Here is a 7494-nt window from a genome sequence, read left to right as displayed (position 1 = left end):
AACTATTTCTTATCTATGCTCTACCATGTGTCAGTACCTTTTTTTTAGCACATGTTCATCTCCTGCTTTCTCTTTGTCAACTCTGCCCTCTTTCTTCCTAGCATTCTCTCAGTCTAGCTCTCCTGTCTAGCCTCCTTCTGCCTAGCTATTGGCCAGTTGGCTTTTTATTAAACCAATGAGAGCAAAACATCTTCACAGTGTACAAAAGGATTATTCCACAGCATAGGAGGGCTTCATGCTCATTCTCTGACCAGTTAACTCCCACTGCATGGTCTATCTCCCTGAACCACAAGACACCCAGGCCACAGAGGAACACCCAGCCTAATGAAAACTATGGGAACCCAGGCTTCCCCACACTGGTATCTTGTCCACCAGGGAGAAGCAAGGCTTTCTAAGACAATATAGAGTCAGTGGAGGCTTTGGCCAGAGGACCATCCACACTTGCCCACTCTGAGAGCATGACCTCAGAAACGAAAGTCTAGTCGTACTGACAGACTCCAAGAAAACAGGTGAACCTGGTGGCATGATGACATAAACTTCTGAAAGGTGAACTTGAATTCTATAGTCACACCAGGATCAGTGGCTTTACTGAGACAGAATATGACAGACTTGTACTTGACTTGAGGGTAGACAGACAACTGTAGGGCACTGGGCAACCACCGTGTCTTGGCCCCATCTATCTATGGTTGAGCATCTGTGGGTAAGATGTAGTATCCGGCAGTGGCGGTCGCGGGTCCAGGTGAGCAGTCGCTGGTCGTCTGGGCAGCCAGCCGGCGCAGCGGCTCCAGGGCCCAGCATGCGCGGGGAACCCTGCGGTCACCATGTATGTGGGCTATGTGCTGGACAAGGACTCCCCCGTGTACCCAGGCCCCTCCAGGCCCTCCAACCTCGGCCTGGGCCCTCCGGCCTACGCGCCCCCCGGCCCAGCGCCCGCACCCCCAAAGTATCCCGACTTCGCGGGTTACACGCACGTGGAGCCCACACCGGCGCCTGTGCCTCCTCCGACCTGGCCCGTGCCCTTCCCTGCGCCCAAGGACGACTGGGCAGCTGCCTATGGCCCGGGCCCCGCGGCCTCCACCGCCAGCCCGGTCCCGCTGGCCTTCGGGCCCCTTCGGGACTTTAGCCCGGTGCCCGCGCCTCCCGGGCCTGGTCCCCGCCTCCTGGCGCAGTCCCTCCGCCGGCCGGGCGCACCGTCCTCGCCAGGAGCGCAGAGGCGAACACCCTATGAATGGATGTGGCGCAGCGGTAAGACTCAGACCAAGGAAAAGTACTGTGTGGTCTACACAGACCACCAGCGCCTGGAGCTGGAAAAGGAGTTTCACTACAGCTGCTACATCACCATCCGCGCAAGTCAGAGTTGGCTGTTAACTTGGGGCTCACAGAGCGGCAGGTAAAAATCTGGGTTCCAGAACCGTCGAGCCAAGGAGCGCAAAGTCAACAAGAAGAAACAGCAGCAGCAGCAGCCGCCTCCGCCGCTGCCTCCCTCACAGCTGCCCCTGCCCTTGGTTGACAGCCCCTCACCATCAGGGCCACCCCTGGGTAGTCTATGCTCCACCAGTGCAGGCCTTCTGGGTACCTCCTCCCCAGTGCCTGTCAAAGAGGATTTTCTACCCTAGACCCTTCCAGGCTGGGGCCCAGGGATCTAGGGACTGGAACGCTGGGCACCTGGTTTTGCAGCAGCCCAAGAAGCCGGTTCTGAGTTCCAGCCCTGCTGCTGACCTTTGGGGTCACTGTGGACAAATTGCCTACCTAGGACAAGTCGCTTGCTAACTCCCTTGGCTAGGTTATGTGATGAGCCTGCTGGACAAGGACCTCTTCCAGCTCCTATGTCCTAGGCCATGGGGTGATGGGGAGCCACAGCGAAGAGGTCTCAGTCACTTGAAGACATCTCAAGATCCAGAGGGCTTGCTCAACAAGCTGTCACGACAAGGCTGAGGCTCCACCTCCTCCTCCAGGGGCTCCAGAGTAAGGTGGAAGGCTGCTGCATGGACCAGATTGGCCCTGGAGAGGAACCAGTGTTGAGAGACGATGGTACACATGGGTCTAGACTCACATGTGAAGCGTCAGGATGATGTCAGTCCCACCTGTCTCCTCCTGCAGCCTCATCTCCACCTGCCCTAGCACCCTATGTTCCCATGCTCTGTCCCTCCCCAGCCTGGAGGTGGTCACAAAGCCATCAGGACCAGGCCTGAGGTAAAGATTGGGCAATCGGTCACTGCTCTTGGGATAGAACTTGTCCCCTCCCTAGCACTGCAGGAAGGCCTGTGGATGGAAGAGAAGCTTCTCAGGATAGACTCAGAGTCCACTACCTACCTGCCCACGCCCACCTCCCCAAGGTGGTCCACCACACCTAGGGAGCCCCCAGACCCTGGGGAACTCACAGCTGGACTGGGGTTAAGTAGAGTGGAATCTCTTGGATGCAGGTTCAGGAATAAGTTTTTCCTTTTTAAACAATTTATAAAAAAATCCTACATAGCATTAAAGGAATTAAAAAAAAAGATGTAGTATTCATCCCAGGACCATGTCAGACAATTTTGATTCAAATTCCTCTCCTTTTAACAGTTTTCCCTAGCTTGCTTAGTGCTGGTATTAATATTCTGACCTGCCCCTTGGAGTCGCCCTGTGTCCTGATGTAGAAACCTCCTCTTAAGAAAAAACTCAGCCCCTTCCTTTCTCTCCCGCTTTTTCTCCCATGAGGTATACCCCCCTCTTCCTCTCTCTCTCTCTCTCTCTCTCTCTCTCTCTCTCTCTCTCTCTCTTTCTGTCTCCCTCTTTCTGTCTTTCTGCCTCTTCATCTCTCTATTATAATAAACTCTCCACGTAGATGCAGAATCTGGGTTGCCACCACCACTGCCATGCCCACATGGTGTGTATCTACCCAGCCCACCACTGGATCTGCCTAGCATGTTTCCCTGCATGCGTGGGATACCCTTGGAGATCCCTACTGCATAATAATTCACAACATTGGTGCCCAGCATTGCCAGGCAATCCCACTGCTCTCTCCTACGCACTGGCAGTCTGAGGAACTTTGGGACGCTGTACCACACACCATTTTTCCAGCTGGAGGACCACGGGAGTCTCTTCATCCTACCAGATTGATAAGCCTCCCTTTTGGCCATTTTCCCACAACTGAGGATTCACTCATCTCTCTCTCGATTGTAATGTTGGCTCTAAGCCCCTTGGGCCTATGCCCTCCACAGTCCATAGCCTTTTGTGATGATGGTCCATTGGCTATCTTTCGCCGTTCATTCTTGCTGACTCTCTGGGACGTTGGAGGTCAGTCTCATTTCGCACCACATGTCTTTTGGGCTCATAGCCCTTTCGGCCCCTGTCCCTATGCAATGGCATGTGGAAATGGCTTATGTCTCACTCAGGCTCCTAGTCCTGGCCCCTGCTTTTTGGACGACAGTCCACTAAGCAGCTTGTGCCTTCTCATCGGTCCTCACTGAATTTCTGGGATACTAGAGATTCCAGCCTTTGGACCTTCTCTACCTCATTGTAGAAAAATGTGCCTACCCCCTCCCAGCTCCCTCCCTATCTCTCCTCCATGCTCCTCCAGCCTCTGCTAAGCAATTCCCTTGCTCCTAATTCCTATCCTTGTCTGTAATTCTATGTTTTAAATCTTTTCTCTTTGTCACTTTAACTCTGTTGCCAGGGTCTCCTGTTCCACCTGTGGGACTTTGGCACTCAGCCCTGAGCCCCACCCCACTGACTGCCAAGCTCCTTCCTCCCCACTGGCAGCCCATGGACTAGCCACAGAAATATCTGTTCACTTGACTATATTCCTGCCGGCCTCCACTGCTCATGCTGTTGGGTCAAGCCAGGCGGAGTGTAGACCCCTGTCCCCATCACTACCACTGAACCCATGGGTTCATTCGTCTGCAGCTGCCTGTACCATGCTGCAGCCTGGGAGGGTCCCTCTCTCCCACCCGGCTGCAATGCTACTTCTCTGTTTTTCTTTCACAAAGTTCATTTCCTATGTATGAATGGAAGTGTATGATTGATTTGGCCATCTATATTTCTTTCTGACTGACTTTTAAATGCTTCAATTTATCTGTTCCTTATCTGCTCAGTTTATTTTGCAAACAACAACAACAACAACAACAAAAACCCCCATATGAACAGGTGGTCAGGCACCATATTTGATAGGAATGACCACGTGATCAAGTGGCACCATCTTAAATAAGGGCAACCATGTGATCAAACCGCCATCTTAAATAGGGACAACCATGTGGTCAAAACAGGCAAGTCATATGATCTTACTGTCATTTTTACTAAGGGCAGTGTGGGTGGGGCGTTCAGTGCTCAGGCTGTTGGTATAGAGGGAAGTTAGGGAATCCCACCATGCATTTCTTCACCATTGTTTCATGGGTCAAGGAAAAGTCCTCTGGCCTTGGCCTGGCATTCCTCAGCTGCCTCTCTCAGGCTCTAGCCATCTGGGTGGAGGGAGGGTTAGTTGCAGCCTGACTTTTGTTCCTCAGTGACTGCTCATGTGGGCAGGGACAGCACACTCCTATGCCAGGATAGGGTAAAAGCACTAACGTTTAAGATTTTAAATTTCAGATTTTAACATTAATACTGATACTATTTGGGCCACAAGCTTAGGATTTTAAACCTATAGGTATGAGTCTGCTGCTGCTTTTGAGATGTCCCATCCCTGCTCCAGTTCAGGAGTCTTTCTCACATGTCTGTTCCTGAGGATGGCATTTTTCTCTCCTGATTTCCAATTACCAAAACTATAGGCCTGAAGGCTCCAAATAAATTCATAAAATTGAACTTTCCTCTAGTCTATATTTCAGCAAGCTGGCAGAAACATTGAAGCAGCAGTTGTGGACCACAGCCAAACATAATTGTTCCCTGACTCTGCAGCCAGGTCAGACAACCACATGCTTCTGACAAATGCCCCATTGCCCAGCCTTTGACTAAGCCTTTCAGCCTTTTGGGGGGCCTGACAACAACACCCCAATGCCAGCTTGAAGCAGTTCCAGAAGAGAATACATTGTCCCATGTTCCTTGTCCAGTATAGGCTGAAATGCTGGGTCAAAAGGACACCCCCTGGCATAGAGAACTGATTGGCTATCTAATGCCCATTGATATTTATTAATTAAAATGGTTCTGCAATAAGACAAGACACTTGACCTTCTTTATGCAGAACCAGGGAGATATTATATGACCTTGAGAAATTATTATTTCTATATAAATCTTTCAGGATGGAGTTTCCGATCCACCAAAAGGGTCCTTTTCTCAGAGTTGGGCTGCACCCTGACTCATAAACCCATTTTCTCCTGTTCTCATTTGGCCTTGGGATCTTTTCCTGTCACTCTTCTTTGCCTTCTTAGGAGACAGCTTAAGAAATAATTATTTCTATATAAGTCACTCAGGATTATAATCTGGCTGTACTCGAAGATCAGCCCCCCCTGTCCTTGTTAACTTCATTAAGCTGTAACTTACTGGGAAACCTGTATCTTCAAATTTAATTCATCTATATCTATATCTATATCTATATCTATCTATCTATCTATCTATCTATCTATCTATCTATCTATGCTCTCCAAGTTATAAATATATCTAACAGATTTTGTTCCCCCAGTCCTCAAATACCTATAGAGATATGAAAATATGGCATTTAATAGAAAAGCTTTTTATGATAAGGAGACATGTCAGCTCCTGGCAGCATCCTGTATCTTTTCCAAGAAGACAGATGGCCGCAGAAGAATTTGGAAGCTTATGGCAAGGCTGGCCATGTAGCAAAAAGCTGAGATCCTGTCTAGACTGTAAATTATTGGAGCGATGGGGATCAATTGTCCCCCATGCCAAAACAGGTAAGTTTATCTCCCCAAGTTTCTACTCCACAGAAAAAATCTGTCTGATTTTCTGGGCCTATCAGCTGAACAAATGCTACCTTTGGGGCCTCTGTCCCTCAGCAACCATGGAGAGACTTGGAATTGCTGCCTAGGTAACTGGAAAGCTGTCTTACTTCTTAAAATTTATCCTTCTCAGATCTAATCATGTTTGATGACTAGGGTGTATCAGTTTGACAGCCCCAATTTGAAGATTATTGACAGTTCATTAATAAGTTTCCTATTAAAATTACAAACAGCTATGCCTGATTCACAGACTTCATGATACAGGATAGACTGGTTTCAGATATAACTCCAAAGGTTCAAAATTTTATTATTGGTAAATGGAGCTTTGATAAACTGATACAACATTGACTACAAACAGTTCTTAAGAGTCCCTTTGGATTTTTTTTTTTTTTTTTTTTTTTTTGGTTTTTCGAGACAGGGTTTCTCTGTGTAGCTTTGCGCCTTTCCTGGAACTCGCTTTGGAGACCAGGCTGGCCTCGAACTCACAGAGATCCGCCTGGCTCTGCCTCCCGAGTGCTGGGATTAAAGGCGTGCGCCACCACCTTTTGGATTTTTTAACCCTTTTGCTATGATGTAAATCGATTCCAGCTGTCTTACAGATACCTACAGGTCCCTGGGAAAAGTTCTGCTACTGCATCAAAAAATCTGGTCTGATGAAACCTAGCAGTTTTCAGAGCCCATTTTAACCTCACCCATTTTCAAGCATATCTTGCAGGTACCTGGAACAAGGGGCTCTCCAGATATGCCAGCCCCTGCACAAGTTGGCACCAGCTCCAAGGATGCCAGCCCCCAACTGAGGATGCCAACTGGGATGAATATACCCCCACCTCTAGATAAATGACAGATATGATGGCTCCTATAATCCTGAAGAACACATCCTTCAATTCACTGCTGGTATCACCTCTCCAGGCTCAGGTGGGCACATGCCCAGCAACTGGAACCTGTTCACCCTTGCCTTTTCTGTACAACCAGGGCACTTCTCTGTTCCATTCTTTCTGGCAGTTATCGCTCTACCCATGGCTAGCACAACTCACAACTCAATGATAACAATCTATTTTTTTCTCCTAGCAACCTCAAGGAACAGGCACCTGAGATCTCCATGCCAGAGATTTCCATGATGACAGCTAACAAAGCTTCTTCACTCATGCCTCCCACCATGTGTGACTCCCGGCTTTTCCCCTCCCCACTTTGCCCCTTGCCAGCTTGAAGTGGCCTCAAGAATTCAGCACCCTTGTTCCCCCACTTGCTCCCATAACTTACCTCTTTTTATAATAATCAAAACGGAGGAATGTTAATGTTCTGACCTGTCCCTTGGGGCCACCCTGCATCCTGACGTAGGAGCCTCCTCTTAAGAAAAAACTCCACCCCTTCCATTCTCTTCTACTTTTCTTCCCATGAGGTGTGCACCCCCTTCCCCCTCTCTCTGTCTCCCTCTTTCTGTCTTTCTGCCTCTTCATCTCTCTATTATAATAAACTCTCCAAATGGATGCAGCATCTGGGTTGTGTATTACTGGCTGCTGCCACCACCGCCATGCCCACCTGGTGTGTATATGCCCAGTCCGCCATTGGATCTGCCCAGCATGTTTCCCTGCATGCACAGGATACTTTTGGGGGGTCTCCCCCACAT

General features: G+C 49.2%; 1 pseudogene; it reads left to right on the top strand.

Annotated features, from left to right (window-relative positions):
• Window positions 1-821: 821 nt before the first annotated feature.
• Window positions 822-1616, top strand: LOC128121677 (homeobox protein CDX-1-like; annotated as a pseudogene).
• Window positions 1617-7494: the final 5878 nt, after the last annotated feature.

The sequence above is a fragment of the Peromyscus californicus genome, unplaced genomic scaffold (assembly GCF_007827085.1).
Source record: "Peromyscus californicus insignis strain IS unplaced genomic scaffold, ASM782708v3 Scaffold_3__1_contigs__length_106647218, whole genome shotgun sequence".
Lineage (NCBI taxonomy): Eukaryota > Metazoa > Chordata > Mammalia > Rodentia > Cricetidae > Peromyscus > Peromyscus californicus.
This window is presented reverse-complemented; position numbering and strand designations above follow the sequence as displayed.